Source organism: Macaca mulatta, chromosome 1, assembly GCF_049350105.2.
Source record: "Macaca mulatta isolate MMU2019108-1 chromosome 1, T2T-MMU8v2.0, whole genome shotgun sequence".
Classification (NCBI taxonomy): domain Eukaryota; kingdom Metazoa; phylum Chordata; class Mammalia; order Primates; family Cercopithecidae; genus Macaca; species Macaca mulatta.
Genome location: NC_133406.1, coordinates 217,839,479 through 217,858,683, shown reverse-complemented (window position 1 = coordinate 217,858,683; position 19,205 = coordinate 217,839,479). Strand labels below are relative to the sequence as shown.

The following is a 19,205-nucleotide window of genomic DNA, read 5'->3' as shown; positions in this document are numbered from 1 at the left end:
GGAGGTTGCAGTGAGCCAAGATCACGCCACTGCACTCCAGCATGGGCGTTAAGAGTGAAATTCCGTCTCAAAAAACAAAAACAAACCAATTATTACATTACCCTATAATCTTCTGACACAGTTTCATCAGAAAAGCCAAAATAATCACTGATTTAAAATACACAGTAGGTACCTCCTAAAAAATAATTTACATTTACCACTTAATTTGAAATATGTACTGAGTTAAATCAATTCAGTTGCTACTAATTAAATGTGCATTTCTGCTTTTAACACAAGAGGAAGAATAACTACTGAGAGAGCTAACCCACAGATCAGACAAAGCAGCTTTAAGCAGATTTAATTGGCTCAAGATTTTCACTGTTGACATCAAAATAAAATGTTAGTCAACAGAAAATTCAAATAAAGTACTACCTAGTGTCTTGTTTCTGTTAGTAACTCCAATCTGAGAACATTAAACAAGCACTGATGAAGCACTTTTAAGGAATTCTGCATAGTTAATTCTACGCCAGTGGCAAGTTCCAAAGGAGTATCTGCTTTGTGGCATTAGGACTGGACTCCTGTACTTTCACACCCTAATATTCTCTATATCGCCTGAAGCAGTTGGTGCACTCCCGGCCTTTAGATTAGAGAAAACACTAAGCAGGATTCTAATAAAAAGAATCCATGTTAATAAGCTTAAGAAATTAAAATTGCTACCTATACATAAATATCATTGGTCATCAAAAACTCTACTAAGGACCTACTATGTGCCAGTGAAAACAACTGAGGAGGGCATTAGCTAAAACAAATAGCTTCTAACTGAGAAGCTTCCAGTCAAATTAGGTAATTAAGATATTAATAGAAACTGGTCAAGTTAACAAAAAACATGAGGGGTACTGGCATTACAAGCTACAAGACTTTTGAGAAAATAAGAAACCTTTGATACAACTAGGTAAAATAAGATATGTGATAGTGTGATTTTCCATGAACATGAGGTGGTATTGGCAATAAATGCTATAAAATTTTAGAGAAGAGAGATTAACTGTTGCAAAGCCTTGATAGACTTCAAAGAGGGAGAACTGACCTGAGTCTTGAGGGGTGGAAAAGATTTAAATAGTTAAACAGCGTAAGAGAAAAGGACAAAAGATAACGGGAACAAAGGTGCTGAATTGGGAATATGGCCATTAAATATTTATTAAATACCTATTCTACGTCAGTCATTGTGTTACGCACTAGATATACACTGGAGAACAAAACAGATGAGTTCTCTGCTTTCATGGAATCTAGCAGGGAAGACATAACAATCATGCACACAGATATATAATCATAAATTGCAATAGGTGCTATGAAAGGAGGCAACAGAAGCCAGTAATGTGGAATAATGGGAAAGGACTAGCAAGACGCGATGATGAGGAAAAGTACCCCTGATATTTATACATAAGCTCAGGCATGAAGGCAGCCATGCAAAGAGCAGGGGAAAGAAGTGTTCAAGGAAGACAGAGCCATGCATACAAAGGCCCTTTAGAAAACAGCTCATTGAGTTTAAAAATAAGGCCAGTGGCTTACGCCTGTAATCTCAGCTACTCTGGAGGCCAAAGGACAGCTTGAGGCCAGGAGTTTGAGACCAGACTGAGCAATGGTGAGACTCCATCTCTAAAAATTAAATAAATAAGAATAAAAATAAGAAGTTAGCGTAACAGAAGCATAACAGGCAATGAGACTGGCATAAGATGGCAATTGTCTACCCGAAAAGTAGGCAGGAGCCAGGCTATACAGGACATCATAGGTCAAAATAAGCTGAAATGGCCACGTGCGGTGGCTCACGCCTGTAATCCCAGCACTTTGGGAGGCCGAGGTGAGTGGATCAAGAGGTCAGGAGTTCATGGCCAGCCTGGCCAACGTCATATGGTGAAACCCCGTCTCTACTAAAAAGACAAAAATTGTCTTTTTAGTGTGGTGGCAGGAGCCTGTAATCCCAGCTACTTGGGAGGCTGACGCAGAGAACTGCTTGAACCCAGGAGGTAGAGGCTGCAGTGAGCCGAAATCACGCCACTGCACTGCACTCCAACCCGGCCGACAGAGCAAGACCGTCTCAAAAAAAAAAAAAAAAAGCTGAAATTTGAATTTTATTCCAAATCTAAAAGAAAACCACTAAAAACTTTTGCACGCTCACGTTAGTTTTAAATAAAAGGAGCCAGACCACAAAGAATACATACAATATGATTCAATCTTTACAAAAGTACAAAAAAAGGGCAAAATAATCTATGCTCTCAGAAGTCAGGACGGTGATTACCCTGGGAAGTAGAGGGGAGACAGAACTGAAAGGGAACTGGATAGGGGCTTCTAGGTACTGGTAACGCTGTTTCTTGATCTAGATCTAGTTGCTGCTTACATGGGTATATTCAGTTTGCAGGAAAAAAAAAACATCAAATTCCACTTTTACGTGCATTTTTCTGTATATGTTATTATATACTTCAATAACAAAGTTTCTAATAATGTAATATACTTTTTTTTTTTTGAGACGGGAGTCTCGCTCAGTCGCCCAGGCTGGAGTGCAATTATGGAGTACAGTGGCACGATCTCTGCTCACTGCAAGCTCCACCTGCCATGTTCACGCCATTCTCCTGCCTCAGCCTCCCGCTGAGACTACAGGCGCCTGCCACCATGCCTGGCTAATTTTTTGTATTTTTAGTAGAGACGGGGTTTCACCATGTTAGCCAGGATGGTCTCAATCTCCTGACCTCGTGATTCACCCGCCTCAGCCTCCCAAAGTGCTGGGATTACAGGCATGAGCCACTGCGCCCAGCCCATAATATACATTTTTAAAATATTATTTTGTCCAGATAAAAACAGGAATAGAGTGCTCACTTTCACAACACAAATACTAAAATTGGAATGGTACTGGGAAGATTAGTATGTGCGCTACACAAGGATGACATGCTAATTCACAAAGCATTCCATATTTTTAATTTTTTTTGTAAAAATAAAGAAACAGGTACAAAGGGGCACATGCAAATACGGCAGGTCTTGAATGAAAGATTACCCTGGTAGAAGCTTTCAGAGGGGTAATTCAAATAGCCAGTGATACAAAGTACCATGTTTATAAAAAATAAGGCCAGGTGTGGTGGCTCACACCTATAATCCCAGCACTTTTGGAGGCCAAGGCAGGTAGATCACGAGGTCAGGAGTTCGAGATCAGCCTGGCCAACATGGTAAAACCCTGTCTCTACTAAAAATACAATAATCAGCTGGGTGTGGTGGTGGGCACCTGTAATCCCAGCTACTCGGGAGGTTGAGGCAGGAGAATCGTTTGAACCCAGGAGGCAGAAGTTGCAGTGAGCTGAGATCGCACCACTGCACTCCAGCCTGGGTGACAGGGTAAGACTGTCTCAAAAAAAAAAAAAAAAAAAAAAAAAGAATAAATGTTGGGGCCAGGTATCACTCATGCTTGTAATACCAACACTCTGGGAGGCCAAGGTGGGAGGATCGCTTGAGCCCAGGAGTTCAAGACCAGCCTGGAAACAAAGTGAAACCGTGTCCCTACCAAAAAAAAAAAAAAAAGTTTCTTAATTAGCTGGGCATGGTGGTGCACACTTTTAGTCCCAGCTCATCAGGAAGCTGAGGAAGGAGAACTGCCTCAGCCCAGGAGTTCAAGGCTGCAGTGAGCTACGACTGCCGCTATACTCCAGATCGGGAGAAACAGTGAGAGTCTGTCTCTTAAAAAAAAAAAGAAAGAGAAAAAAAAAAAAAGAAATGCTGGGTCTGGGCAGGAAGTTGTGCAATACTAAAGGATTAACTATAAATTCCTTAGAACATAAGGAGGAATCTCCAGAAATTAAGAAAGTCATAGATGACAACAGCAATGCCTAAAAAGGTTAGCAATGCTTGTTATGTTGCGGCTCATATTTTAATATGGTATTTTCAAGCTCTTCCCTTGACCCTCCACTCCCATACAACAAAGAGTGTAATGACACAGATCCCAAACCTGAGCATCAATCACACCTGAGCTTGAATCAATGGTCTGCCCCTCACTTGCTCTGGCAGTTAACTGCTCTGAGCTCAATTCCCTCATTTATAAAATAAGGATAATAACCACCTCATAGAGTTATTATTTTCTCAAAGGTGAACAGAGTAGTACTTCTGCAGTACAAATACTAAAACTGGAACAATACAGAAAAGATTAGCACGTCCCCTGATCAAGGAGTGAACATTATTATAGTCACCCCTTTGAGCAGATCTAAAGGGTTATTTTAATTATCATTTCCTAACGGCATATGGAGGACCAATGGTGGATGTAACAAGAATTCCTTTGCTTCGGGCAGAGCAAAAAAAAGTTTCCATTCTCAGACAAATTCATGGGTGAGAGAGGGGTTTATAAAACAGTCACCATACAGAAACAGAATGAATAAAGATAAAATCAAAAAATAAAGAGAAGGTAGAAGTGGGGCTTCTTCTAGAAGCTCATTAGCAGAGGTTCCAGGCATTTTCTAAGACAGAGACAGAGACTTGAGCTAAAGCATGCTGAGAGAAGTTCAGTGACTTGAGAAATTATGCAAAGGAAGAAACAATCTTCCCCACAAGCCACAATTGCTACCTAATGTATTCTTCCCTTTGTGGAATATTACTTAAAACAAGTTAGACATCAACACTAAGGATATTCTGTCATAGGTGGAAGAGCAAGGCCTTCAACCACTTTACACCATCCCCACCCTTAAGTATTATTTGAACAACCATAATTTGTTAAGCACTTCTTAAGCACAGCCAAAGATGTTAAGTTTTATATTTCAGGAGCTACCATTTCAAAAGAAAAAAAATAAAAAGTTCAACTCCTTAAATCTTTTGGTAACTTTTTCCCAAAATGTATCCTCTGTCTTAAAAGTAACTAAAATCTACTTCCTCCTGAATTTATCTTTCCCCTAATCCAATAAATGTCTCTCCCTCTTATTCTTCCCATTTACCTCACCATTAAATACCTAAGGTTTTCCTATTTCCTCCCAAGTTGGCATATTAACACTCTAATATTCATTCTGACCTCACAGTATTGAATCTGAGCATAGAAACCTCAACATTTCCAGGGATAAATCTGCTACGCAATTCCTAAAAGACAACACACAGTTTAAAAAAATAAACGCAGTGGTGGTAATTATACAACTGTATACATTTGTCAAAGCTCATCAAATTGTACACTTAAAATTGGTGAATTTTATGGTATGTAAATTATACCTCAATAAAGCTTTTTAAAAAAAAAATGCATTCAGGGCAGGGCATATTGGCTCATGCCTGTAATCCCAGCACTTTGGGAGGCTGACACTGGAGGATCCCCAGAACCCAGGAGTTCCAGGAGACCAGCCTGGGAAACACAGGGAAACCTCATCTCTATAAATAAAAAAAAAAAAAGTTAGCTAGGCATGGTGGCACGCACCTGTGGTCCCAGCTTCTCAGAAGGCTAAGGTGGGAAACTCACTGGAGCCCAGGCAGTTGAGGTTGCAGTGAGACATCATCACACCACTGCACTCCAAAAAAAAAGGAATACATTCATTACATTCATTCACTCATTCATCAAATATTTGCTGTGCATCTATTATATGCATCAAAGTTTATACCACATCTTTCAGCCTGGACTATCCGGGTCCTACCTGTAGTGTGCTTTACTCATAAGTTGATACTGTCCCTGAAAGCTGTATTACATGAAAAATGGTTCTGTTTCTGACAATGTTACCTTAATGATGGCCGCTTTACACTGGAAGGGCCATTAGCTATCCATCAACTTCCATTACATAAATGAAATATATGATCACTTAGGTACTCTCCATTTTAACAGAAATGCTTCCATCATAAGAAATAAGCAAGCACCTAGCGGCATATAGTACATACCACTACTACAGCCTTGTATGTCTGTCTTTTTACAAAAAAAAAAAAAGCACACTTCAAGTGCATATTGACAACACTGCTGAAACAAAAGGCAATATTATTGGAGAACAGACCTAACTGACTTATTCTAGGGCCCACAGTCACCCAGTGGCTGAGTCAAAGGCCAAAAAACTAGGTCTCATGATTCCAAAGGCAGTGTGCACAGTGGAGAGACAACCACAGACCTGAGAAACAGACCTGGGTTTGAATTCCAGCGCCATTTCTTACTAGTTGTGTGTGTGAACTTGGGACAGTCACTTTACTTTCTGACCTTTGGCTTGTTCATCTATAAAACAGGGATGCTGACCCGGAGCAGTGGCTCATGCTTGTAATCCCAGCACTTTGGGCGGCCAAGGCGGGCAGATCACTTGAGGTCAGGAGTTCAAAACCAGCCTGGTCAACATGGTGAAACCTCATCTCCACTAAAAACACAAAAGTTAACCGGGCATGGTGGCACGCACCTGTATTCCCAGCTACTCGGGAGGCTGAGGCAGGAGAATAGCTTGAACGTGAGAGGCAGAGGTTGGAGTGAGCCGAGATCGCACCACTGCACTACAGCCTGGGTGACAGAGCACTCCGTCTCAAAAAAAAACCAAAAAACAAAAAAACAAACAAAAAAAAACAGTACTTTGGGAGGCCAAGACGGGTGGATCACGAGGTCAGGAGATCGAGACCATCCTGGCTAACACGGTGAAAGCCTATCTCTACTAAAAAAAATACAAAAAACTAGCCGGGCGGGTTGGGGAGAGCCTATAGTCCCAGCTACTCGGGAGGCTGAGGCAGGAGAATAGTGTAAACTCGGGAAGCGGAGCTTGCAGTGAGCTGAGATCCGGCCACTACACTCCAGCCTGGGCGACAGAGCGAGACTCCATCTCAAAACAAAACAAAAAAAGGGATGCTAACTACCACCTCACAAAATTATTGGGAAGACTGCCTAAGATCTATACCACCTAGCATAATTACCGGGCACAGAATAGGCAACTAAACAACATTAGTTCCTTTTCTTGGTCTTAAATTATTTAAGATTAAGAAAACACCTCATAATCAAGGAAGGCTAATTAACAATCCGTATTATTAATCACTGGCCAACAGAGAACCAGTGTTTGCTGCCTTCTTCATCCTCCAACCCATTCCCTTCCCAGCTCACTACTTCCAGTTTTTCAAACTTTGGTTACTATGTTTAGAAAAGTGATTTAATTTTAGAAACCTGGAAAATTCTTCTAGAAGTAAATTCTTCTAGGAGTAAATTGAGCAAAACCTTAATCTGCCCCCAGGGGAATTCTGAGCAAAACAATTATTTCTGACAAGAGAAGAATTTTCTATGGGGGTAATTCAATTTATCCACATGCATACTACCAAAGTTGCAAAGTGACAGAAGGCAATCTGGAACATACTGTCCAGATTCCCAAAAAAGAAATGTCCTCCTAAAAATCCAAACCCCTCCCTAATTTGAGGTAGTCAGATCTTACTAGGTGATTTGAATTCTCCCGGCTCTGACACCAGTACAGCTCCTTAGGCCAGAACAGCAGCCGTTTGTAAAAGAAATACCCTGACCAAACCCCACCCCTCAAAACATCCCCAAAAGGCAGGGAGGTCCAGAGAGTATCTTCTCCTCCAACGACACATAAGGCACCAGGGGCTCCGCAGCGCAATCCTTCCCCCAAGGTCATTCAAGTCAGTGAAGGTGCGACGGCGGAGCTGCAGGCACTCTCTGGCCTTCTGGAAATCACATTGCAGGGGTTTTGGGGGTGCCTACTCTCTTCCCCTCTCCCACCCGCAAGGGTGAGCACTGGCCTCGGCATTTCCGAAACAAGCCACAACAAGCTCTGCAGTGTTAGGAAAGGGGTTGACGCGATGAAGAAACAGATGCTCCAAAGCAAGATAGTCTTTCTCGGATCGCAGAGGCTCCTCCAAGGTTATGCACAAAAACCGCAGCCACCTCCAAGAGCTCTAAACGGGGCTCCGAAGCTCCAGCGCGGCCGCTCCGGGACGCCGGCTTCCCTGCAGGCAGGCTCCGCAGCCAGAGGCCACCGGCCCCAGAAACCGCACTTCATTCCTGCGCTCCGGGAAGCCATGGCTCCTTCCCCGCCCGGGCAGCTGGGCGGGGGCCGGGGGTGCGCGGGGAGGCGGGCCCCGCGCTGCGGAAAGTTCACCGCGGCGGGCGGGGGGAGGCCCCGGCCCCGCTCGCCGGCGTCCCCCTGCAGATTCCACCATTAATTAGTCCTAAGGACTGTCTACTGGCAACTTAAACAAAGCGAATGCCTCGAATTCCTTCCCGGCCCAGCGGTCTGGCTGCGAGACCAGCAGAGCGCCCGGGACGTGGGCCGGCGCGGCCGACAGCTGCGGCTGCCGCAAGACCCCTCCCTGCCCGCCCCGCGCCCCGCGCCCGCAGCTGGCCCCGCACGCCGGACCGACTGGCTCCCAAACCGCCCTCCTCCTCCTCCTGCTGGAGCTCCCGGGCCCTTCCTGTCTGATCACTTCCTTCCTCCGGTGCCCGCCGGGCCCCGCGCAGCCCCCTCCCGGCCGCCTCGCCGCCCCCCACCCCAATCCGGACCGCGCCCCTCCCCCAACCCCAAACTCGACCCCCGAAACTCTTCGCCGCCCCCTCGAAAATGTCTCCTCCGCGTCTCTGCCCCAAACATTTCTCCTCCGAGTCTCGCTCCCACCAAGAAGTCTCCTCATGAACCTTCCCTCCCCCTCCCGAGGAAAAATCTCGGAGTCTCTTCAACTCCACAAACATGTGCCGGGTCTCGCCCCAAAAGGTCTCCTCCTGAGCCCTTCCTCCAAAATCCACTCCAACTCTCCTCCAACTCCACACCCCCATCCCTCCCCGGCTGCGCCCGCGGTTTCTTCTGCCCCGTGGCCGCGGGTGCCCCGACCTCACCGGGGACCGGCCCCCCACCCCCGCCGCCCTCCGCTCCCCGCGCCCGTCCCGGTCCCCCGCGCCGCGCTCCCGCCGCCGCCTCACGGACCCTCACCTCGGCGGCCCCGGACAGCGATACCGCCCGCGGAGGGCTCCGGCGCTCAGCTCCCAGCGACCGGCGCCGCCTCTGGCTCCGCGGGACTGACAATGATGGGCGGGGCCAAGTGGTGACGTCAGCGGTCTGGAAGGCGGGGTCTTTGTGATGGGCGGGATTGGTCTGCAGGCCCCGCCCCCTCCGTCCTTTTTTTCTCTTCCCAGGACTTAGGCTCCACCAAGTTTTTATTGCCTCCCTAGCTAGGTCCTGTGGTGGGCGCCCTGGGAAATCGAAATGGAAGACAAGACTTCCCGATTTCAGGAGGGGCACTTTCGGCCCGCGTGGTGGCTCACGTCTGTAATCCCAGAATTTTGGGAGGCTGAGGCGGACGGATCGCTTAAACTCAGAAGTTCGAGACCAGCCTGGGCAACATGGCGAAACCCCATCTCTACAAAAAAATACAAAAATTAGCCGGGCGTGGTGGCGCGCGCCTGTAGGCTAAAGTCGGAGGATCGCTTGGGAGGTAGAGGCTACAGTGAGCCGTGATCGTGCCACTGCACTCCAGCGTGGGTGACAGAGTGAGACCCTGTCTCAAAAGAAAAAAAAAAAGCGGGGCACTCTGAAGGGTTGTGAGGATTAAATGAGATAATCAATGGAAAGGTGCTTAGCCTAGAACCTGATATGGAATAATCACTCAACAAATGCTATTTCTATTACTCCGCAAACGCAGAGAAGGAACTCAGCTCAGACTCAGGAGGCATGGGTTCCAGTTCCCCGTTCTGCTCTTCATTCGTTGTGTGACGCTAGACAAGTACTTTCCTATCTATGTTCCCGACTTTCATCTTCTTTAAAATGGGAGGGGGGAATAACCAGATGATCTCAAAATCCCCTCCGATACTTCTGACATACTTCCTTTAAGTCTACTATCTAAAAAGCACCTAGGGCCCTGAGAAGTCAGGAGGAGGGCTTTGAAGACAGCCCAAGACCCACACCCAGCAGAGTACAGGACACAGCCAGAGACTGCTCTCGCTGCCGATGCCCTCCCACACGCTGGCACACAGCAACATTCACAAGCCAGGGCACAGATGGGCTGAGGGCTGCTTCCTCTCTGACTACAGCAGCATGGTTGGTCTCTTGAGACATCGCTTGTGTAAGCTCTTTATTGCCTATGGAATAAAGGCCAAAGCCCTGGCCTGGTATGATCACTTCCTACCTTTACACACGCTCGCGCGCACACACACACACACACACACACACACACAAAGTTTATCCAGACTTCTCTTAGCACACCCACTGCTTTCCCACATTTGACCCTTTGCTCAAGCTCTTCCCCTGCTGCCTCACCTCCCAGCTTCTCCCAGCCAGAAGGCAATCCTCCCTGTTCTGAATACCCAATAACATTGTGTTTAACCCTCACGTGGGCATGAACACTACAACTTATAACGAACTGACCTCCCATTTGTTTCTTAGCACTCCCTGGAGGTCAGAACCCACACATGTTTGTGGAGCTGAAGCTCTGATGCCAGAAAACCCTGGGATCATATGTTCTGGGGTCATACTGGCTGTCTCTGAGCCTATCTTCTCATTTGTAAAATGGGGATAATAATGTAGTCTTGTGGTGTTTGTTTTTAAATTACCTAACATACTTTCTGGAAAGCATCAGGCACAGTGTTCCACAATCAATATGATTGTCATTCTTATTTTCTTTCTTTTTTTTTTTTTTTTGAGATGAATTTTCTGTCTTGTCATCCAGGCTGGAGTGCAGTGGCGCGATCTCAGCTCACTGCAACCTCCGCCTTCCAGGTTCAAGAGATTCTCCTGCCTCAGCCTCCCAATTAGCTGGGATTACTGGCACTTGCCACCACACCTGGCTCATTTTTGTATTTTTAGTAGAGACGGTGTTTCACCATGTTGGCTATGCTGGTCTCAGGCTCCTGACCTCAGGTGATCCACTCACCGCAGCCTCCTGAAGTGCTGGGATTACAGATGTGAGCCACCACGCCCGGCCCCTGTAGTTCTTATTTTCAATAGTATTATATTGACCAGGCGCGGTGGCTCATGCCTGCAATCCCAGCACTTTGGGAGGATCACTTGGGTCCAGGTGGGTGGATCACTTGAGTCCAAGAGTTTGAGACCAGCCTGGACAACATGGCAAAACCCCGTTTTTACAAAAAATACAAAAATTAGCCGGGCCTGGTGGTGCCCATGCAGTCTCAGCTACTCAGGAGGCTGCGGTGGGAGGATCCCTTGAACCTGGGAGGTGGAGGTTGCAATGAGCCATGATAATGCCACCGCACTCCAGCCTGGGCGACAGATCGAGACCCTGTCTCAAAAATATATATAATTATTGTATGTTATATATATTATATATATATAATTACTATCATCGGTATTATTTCTAGTTCGTAACACCACACAGCACCTCATTACAATCCACTAAATCATTTCACGTGGAAGACTTTAGGGTTTTGAGAAAGGAAGAGGCTTGCTGAAAGTGGCCCTGCAAAGCATTCCCATTGGAACAGAGACCAGCACTGAAGTCTGCAGACCCCAGATGGATTCTGCAGTCACATCTGATGCCCCAGGGCATCTCTGTCATTCAGCATGCCTCCAAGCTGGGGTCAGCGTGGGGTTCTCTCTGAGAGTTCTTTGCAGCACAGCTGACCCATTTCTGCTTCGTGCCTTTCTCCTCTCACCTTCTTTACAGAGACGTGGATCTGTGTTAAACTGCCCTTGGCATCTCTGCAGTCCTCTAGGAGAGCTGCAATGAGGCACTGGGCATTTCCAGAGCACTGGCCTGTGGGAGGAGGGGAAGAACTTTGGGGTTCTGATTAATTTCCTATGCTGCAGGCAGGCACATGGGTGTCCTGAAATGCCTGGCCTGGTCCTCAAAGGCCCCTAATAAATTATAGCTTATTTTTAGAAAAAATATTCAAAAACACCACTTCCTGTGAAAAGTAAGCATGGCCGTAAGATTGCTGGAGGCAAAGGAAGGGCCTTTACTGAGTTGCTCCTAAGAGCTAAAGCCGATTCCAAGTACTACAAACCCTTGGAAGGAAGAACCCAGGACATACCAGGGAGGTTCTGAAGAAAGAACTTTCTCCCCAGGACCCATGATCCCAGCAACCACTTATTCATTTATTCATAGCAAAACCTTTGGCACAGGAAAGATCAGGATTCAAAACCCAGCTCTGCCACTTACTAGTTATGTAATCTTGGGTTTTTAGGTCTCTGCACCTCAGTTTCTCATCTGCGAAATGGAAATAATAATACCACCTTTCTCACACAGTGCCTGTGAGGGTTAAACATCTGAAAGAGCTGCGTTCAGAGCTTGGCACCTAGTTCATGCCAGGATGTAGTGGTTGCTGTTACTATTTGAACATGTCCTCGTCCTCCCAGCAAGACTTCCCATATGCTGGACTCTGGACTGGAAGTAGGGCTAAATAATAGCCCTGCCCTCAAGAGGCTCCATATAGTAAAAGGAAAGGAATAGATTTGTATGATTAGGCAATAAAAGGTCTCTATTGGGCATTGTTAAGTGAAAAGAGTGAGAGTAAGTTGCTGAATTACAAGTGTAGTAGGACCCTATAGTTATAATTTGTAATATATGCTTAGTATATGCATAGAAAAATAGGGAGACTATAAAGAACTAAATAGGCCAGGCTCAGTGGCTCACACCTGTAATCCCAGTGCTTTGGGTGGCCAAGGTGAGAAGATTACTTGAGACCAGGAGTTTGAGATCAGTCTGGGTGACAGAGGGAGACCCCTGTCTTTACAAACAAAAAAAAATTTTTTTCTTTTTTTTTTTTTTTTTTTGAGACAGAGGTCTCCCTCTGTCGCTCAGGCTAGAGTGCAGTGGCACGATCTGGGCTCACTGCAACCTTCACCTCCCAGGTTCAAGCGATTCTCCTGCCTCAGCCTCCCGAGTAGCTGCGATTACAGGCATGACCCACCACGCCCGGGTAATTTTTGTATTTTTAGTAGAGACGGGGTTTCACCATGTTGCCCAGGCTGGTCTCAAATGCCTGGGCTCAAGCGATCCTTTAGCTTTGTCTTCCCAAAGTGCTGGGATTGCAAGCGTGAGCCACCACACCCAGCCAAAATTTTATTTTATTTCTATTTTTATTTTTTTGGAGACAGTCTCGCTCTGTTGCTCAGGCTAGAGTGCAGTGGTGAGATCTCAGCTCCGCCTCCCGTGTTCAAGCAATTCTGCCTCAGCCTCCTGAGTAGCTGGGATTACAGGCGTGCAACACCACACCCAGTTAATTTTTGTATTTTTAGTAGAGACAGGGTTTCACCATGTTGGTCAGGCTGGTCTCCAACTCCTGACCTTGTGATCCGCCCACCTCAGCCTCCCAAAGTGCTAGGATTACAGGTGTGAGCCACCGCCAGGCATGGTGGCTCACACCTGTAGTCCTAGTTACTCAGGAGGCTGAGGAGGGAAGATTGCTTGAGCCCAGGAGTTGGAGGCTGCAGTGAGCTATGATCTCTGCACTGCACTCCAGGCTGAGTGACAGAGAAAGACCCTGTCTCTAAAAAAATAAATAAATAAAAAAGAGCTAAATAGAGAAACTTCAGGTTTTTTTTCTTTTGCTTTGCTGAGTTTCGTTTTGTTTCTGTTTTTGCTTTTTTTTTTTTTTTTTTTTTTTTTGAGATAGAATCTCACTTTGTCACCCAGGCTAGAGTGCCATGTCATGATCTCGGCTCACTACAAGTCCACTTCCCAGGCTCGAGTAATCCTCCTACCTCAGCATCCCATGTAGCTGGGATAACAGGTGCCCGCCAACACACACACCCAGCTAATATTTTTTTGTATTTTTGGTAGAGACGGAGTTTCGCCATGTTGCCCAGGGTGGTCTCCATCTCCTGAGCTCAAGTCATCCACCTGCCTTGGCCTCCCAAAGTACTGGGATTACACAGTGAGACACTGTGTCCAGCCTCCTTTGCTGTTCTGTCTGTGCATATAGTGAGAACTTTCAAAAAAGACTTTGCTATAGAGGGGAAAGGGGGTAAAAACACAGCTACAAGGTATACCAGCAGTGGGCATCTGAGCCACCTGTGCATACTGCAATAGAAAGTTCCACAGATCCCATCTCCTTCTTCATGGGGTTCCAGGAAAGCCCATGCTGAGACAATTTTCCCTTCCTCCCCTGACCCAAGACCTTGGTTGCATTTGAACTTTCAATGCTACAAGCCAAAAGTAAGACACCTAATATAAGTCCCAGGAACCATGACAAGGCCAGGACAAAAAGACGTTTAAGCAGGCAGAATTTTTTTTTCTCCCTGTCTGTATTAGTTAGAATTCTCCAGAGAAACAGAACCAATAGGAGTATACATATCTATATATATATATATAATCTACTTATTATGAGAATTGGCTCACAAGATTATGGAAGCAGAGAAGTCCTACAGTCTGCCTTTTGAAAGGTGGAGAACCAGAAAAGATGGTGGTGCTAAGAATGGGGGTTTGTGGGCAGGGAAGTGCTGGTATAAGTCTTACGGTCCAAGGGTCTGAGAACCAGGAGCTCCAATGTCCAAGGGCAGGAGAAGATGGATGTTCCAGCTCAATGAGAGAGAGCAAATTTTCCTTCCTCCTCTTTTTTGTTCTGTTGAACCCTCAGTGAATTGGATCATGCCCACCTACACTGGTGGAGGCAATTTTCTCTACTCAATCTACCAATTCAAATATTAATCTCTCCTAGAAATATTCAGAAATAATGTTTTACCAGCTATCTGGGCATCCCTTAGCCCAGTCAAATTGACACGTAAATTCACCATCACACTGTCCTATGCCCCTTCCACACCTTCCAAAGAATCACAATATGTCAGCACCTTGTGTCTACCATGTCTAAACTTGCGCTTTCATTTTCACTCATTATATCATTCTGCAATTTAATTTTTTACAAGGAGTAGTATTACTGTGTCATCAGAAAAAAGGCAGTAAAGATATACATAAATAGAAAGCTAACCAAGCTGGAGTTGGCTCACTTTTGTTGGTTTGCAAACAATAAATGATTACCCAGTATGATTGAGGCCAGTGCAAAGTCTGCCAAGAATCATAGAAAGTGAGACTAGGAAGGAATAAAATCGCCCTCAATCCTCCTATCATCCCCCTAATGGCTTGATTTTAAGTTCTCTCTATTCCTTTGCTCCCTCATGTTTCAGGGTAACCATTACTACGTGTATTTCATTCACTCACTCACTCATTCATTCATTCATTCATTCATTCCACAAACATTTATAGATCCTGTATTCTGAACCAAGAGTCATGCTGGGTAGTTTACATATACTACCTCTTAAAGGTTATAGGGGTCATTATTCCTAGTATATTGCATATACTATCTCTTAAAGGTTATAGGGGGTCATTATTGCTGCTATCTTGCAGACTGGGAACAAGGCTCAGACAGGTAAAGTCACTTACTGGTCACACATCTAGTAGGATCTAAACCAAGACATGTGCAACATCAAAGCCCAAGTCCAGGAGGAAATGGGCTATATTCCAAAGCAAATAAGCTATGCACTCAGGCAGCCATTATTGGTTGGGTGGCTTTGGGCAAGTCATTGAACTCTTCTCTGCAGTAGTTTTGCCACCTCTGCAGAATAAGTGTATACCCAGCTATTGCATGTAAGCTAAGTGCTTTGTAAATCGTAACACATAATACAAAGGAAAGGCATCTCAGCTCTTCAGGGACTAGGTCTCACTCATCTTTGGATCTTTTGGTGCTTTCCCTGCTAGTGTTTGCCTCGATTAGTGTTCATCCCCCATTAGCGCATTTAGGACGGTTTTCCTCGTTTGCATCTTATTTCCCCCTCCAGCCTGGGACTTCCTCAACAGCAGGAATGATGCTTATTAATTTCTGATCCCTTTCTGCCCCTAGTACAGTGTCCGGCCTGCATCCCTCCATTCCTTTGCACTTTTATTTATTTCATAAGAAATGGCGGAGTGCCTAACAGGTGCCAGGCACTACACAGACTGTAATACAGCAAAAGTCCCAAGTTTCCTGGACTGGAGGAGTGGAGAAACAGGATAACATTAAATACAGTTACTTAATAACAATTCCATTAAGTGCTCCAAAGAATCAGGTGAGATGCCAGAAGGGATTGGGGGATGCGGGTGGGGACCTAACTCAATTGAGGAGCCAGAGAAGGCTTCCTAGAGGAGGTGGCCTGGAGGCTCAGAGAGGGTAAGGAACATGCTCAAGGTCACACAGCTGGTAAGTGGGAAATTGGGATTTTAACCCAGGAATGCCTGAGTCCAAAGCCCACACTCTACTAGAAAACACTGTCTTTTATTTCCTCCACTTTTTACTTCCTTGACTTTTTTTTTTTTTAGATGCAGTCTTGCTCTATCGCCCAGGCTGGAGTGCAGTGGTGTGATCTCGGCTCACTGCAACCTCCACCTCCTGGGTTCCAGTGATTTTCGTACCTCAGCCTCCCGAGCAGCCGGGATTATAGGCGTGTGCCACTCCACCCAGTTAATTTTTATATTTTTAGTGGAGATGGGGTTTCACCATGTTGGCCAGGCTGGTCTCAAACTCCTGACCTCAAACGATCTGCCCATCTCAGCCTCCCCAAAAGTGCTGGAATTACAGGCGTGAGCCACCACGGCCCGGCCCCCTACTTCCTTGACTTTTATTTTTGAGAAAGGAGTAAGGCCTGTTCAAATGAATGCACTAAAGCAGTATTTTTTCCCAGCTTTTGGGGATCACAGATTCTTTTGAGAATCTGGTGAAATCCGTGAAACCTCTCTCCAGAATTCCACCTATACAGACAGACCCACAAAATCTTGCATACAATTTCAGGGAGTTCATAGCTGTCCTGAGGCCCAGGTTTAGAACTCATTCCATGGAGGACCACCAGACCTTATAGTAAAATTGTCAGAACCGCAGAAAGAGACACCAGGACCCCATAAAGAGCTCAAATCCCCAGAGAGATCTCAAGATCCTATAGAAAGAGTCTCAAGATCCAGTAGAAAGATCTGGGATCCTGTAGAGGCCCCCAAGTTGCTACAGAGTAACAGCTGGGGCTTTGCAGAAATATTCTCAAGAGGTTATAGACATAGAGGAACCTCAACCTCTCATGAAGCTGGAGTCCTCATAGCGGGCTTGGAGAGCTATAATTTTGGGGATTTTTCGATTTTTGAGACAATGTCTGACCTCTGTCGCCCAGGCTGCAATGCAATGACACAATCACCCCTCACCACAGCCTCAAACTCCTGGGCTCAAGCAATCCTCCTGTCTCAGCCTCCAAAGTAGCTGGGACCAGAAGCATGTGCCACCATGTCCAGCTAATTTTTAAATTTTCTGTAAGGATGAGGGGTCTCACTATGTTTCCCAGGCTGGTCTCGAACTCCTGGAATCAAGAGATCCTCCCACCTCGAGCTCCCAAAGCGGTGGGATTACAGGCGTGAGTCACCATACCCTGCGGAGAGCTATAATTCTTGACCCTTGTTGGATCACTGACACCTTTGGAACTTCGAAGAAAAATGCAACACACACAACATGTTACACAAGGAGTTCACAGACCTCTGAGAGGCCATCGGTAGCCCCTGGGTACAGAACTCCGGTTCTTGAGGTGCTGCAAGAATGTAACCCCCGCCCTCCAAACACCTCAAAAACCTGGAGCAGAACCACAGACGCGAGGCACAAACTTTAGGGTGAAACAGACCCCGAGTCGCATCCCGGCCCTGCCGTTTACCAGCCATGACCTTGAACACTCACCTAGAAACCCTCAGGCCTCAGCATCTCACCACCCAAAAGAGAGGGCTGGACGCCCTTCCCTCCCCACCCCGGCCCCCACGGCGTGCGCTCCGTACCCGGTGGGGCGCTGACGCTTGACAGGACTCAGCCTCTCCCCTCCTGCGCCAGTGAGCCATGAATCCGGCTGCAGCACTTCGTGAAATACAAATGGGCCGACTGCACCAGGCGTGCGGGAGGCGGGGGAGGGGGCCGGCGCGTTCGCCGTTTGCCGCAGTGACAGCTCCGCGCAGCCGGCCGGCCGCGGGTCTGGGAAGCCGCCGGTGCCGGGCGCGCTCTCGCCTTTCCCACCCACCAGGCAGGGCGTTCCCGCCAGCCGGCTTCCTGCAGCCGAGGGCCGGGGAGGAGGGACGGCGCTGAGGGGCCGCAGGGCCTGGCAGGCCTGGTTCCTGGCTTTCTCTCCGCGTTTCCTGAGCAGGACCGGCCGGGGGATGGGACCCAGAGCAAACCTCCTTCCCCAGGAGCGCAGCCAGGAAATCGCGTCCTTATTAATCAGGTTCCTCCTCTGCGCGCCGAACGGGGCTGGTTTCCGTCCGCGATCGAGTGGGCATGGTGCGACCCACTTATCCCAGAAGGAAGCGGAGAGACGAAATGGCAGCTCCCGACCCCACGACACAGCAAGATTCCAACCCCGTGATGTCAGTGTTAACTCCATCCTACGGATGAGAAAGCTGAGGCTTTGAAAAATGAAGTGACTTATCCAAGGTCGTCATAAAAATATTACTACTAATAAAATAACGTGCTTACTACATACCAGCCACTGTGCTCCAGGTATATTTCGTCACTGGGTTCTTTAATCTATGAAGATAACTGTTGTTCCTAGTTCATAAATGAGGAAACAGAACCAGAGGCCAAGTGGCAGCTCCAGTGACGCACAGCTACGAAATAACAGAGCTAGGAATTAAACTCCAGCCTCCTGTTTCCAGAGCTCAGCCTTTCTCCATCCTGCTTCTGCGTTTCAGTTGAGTAACCATGACCTTGTCTCATGTGTTTCTGGGTCCTCAGAGCCTTACCGAGAACTTGACACAAAGTAAGTGCTCAGAGGTGATTAAGGGAACCTTACATGGAAGTTCACACTTAGAAGGACTGATAGGAGGCATCTGTCCACGTGACCCCTTCTAGCGCCTTCCGCCAAGTGAAAATGTAGCCTCTCCTGAATACTCGCTATCATGATAAACTCTCCCCCTCCCCACACCCCATCCCATTCCCTTGTTGGACAAATACATTTGGTTTAAATGTAAATGCTCCCCCCCTTTTTTTTTTTTGAGACGGAGTTTCGCCTTGTAGCCCAGGCTGGAGTGCAGTGGCACAATCTTGGCTCACTGCAACCTCCACCTCCTGGGTTCAAGCGATTCTCCTGCCTCAGCCTCCCAAGTAACTGGGATTACAGGCGTGTGCCACCACACCCAACTAATTTTGTATTTTTAGTAGAGACAGGATTTCATTGGTTGATAAGGCTGGTCTCGAACTCCTGACCTCAGGTGATCCACCCACCTCGGCCTCCAAAAGTGCTGGGATTACAGGTGCGAGCTACTGTGCCCGGCCTTAAATGCTCCTTTTTTTTTTTTTGTCCATGGTTTCTTGTAAACAAGGCCAGGCCATT

The 19,205-nt window shown here is 46.7% G+C and overlaps 1 protein-coding gene, 1 non-coding gene and 1 pseudogene across 17 annotated transcripts in view; 2 read left to right on the top strand and 1 right to left on the bottom strand.

Moving 5' to 3' along the window:
* LUZP1 (leucine zipper protein 1) overlaps positions 1 to 18,120 on the bottom strand; it is a 96,690-nt gene extending 78,570 nt beyond the window's left edge. For 4 of the 16 annotated variants that reach the window (XM_015130524.3, XM_077970218.1, XM_015130535.3 and 1 more), the window contains exon 1: positions 17,662 to 18,120. The gene's annotated coding sequence lies outside the window, so the exon portion shown is untranslated. Of the gene's footprint in view, positions 1 to 1,545; positions 1,633 to 5,401; positions 5,488 to 7,358; positions 8,347 to 8,861; positions 8,959 to 17,661 lie in introns of those variants that run through there. The other 12 variants (XM_015130531.3, XM_077970227.1, XM_015130539.3 and 9 more) reach the window with 8 other exon arrangements.
* On the top strand, positions 2,840 to 2,946 carry LOC114674937 (U6 spliceosomal RNA). The gene has a single exon (XR_003726029.2). It is a non-coding gene; the product is annotated as a U6 spliceosomal RNA (small nuclear RNA).
* LOC114674978 (U6 spliceosomal RNA) lies at positions 4,114 to 4,208 on the top strand (annotated as a pseudogene).
* Positions 18,121 to 19,205: the final 1,085 nt, after the last annotated feature.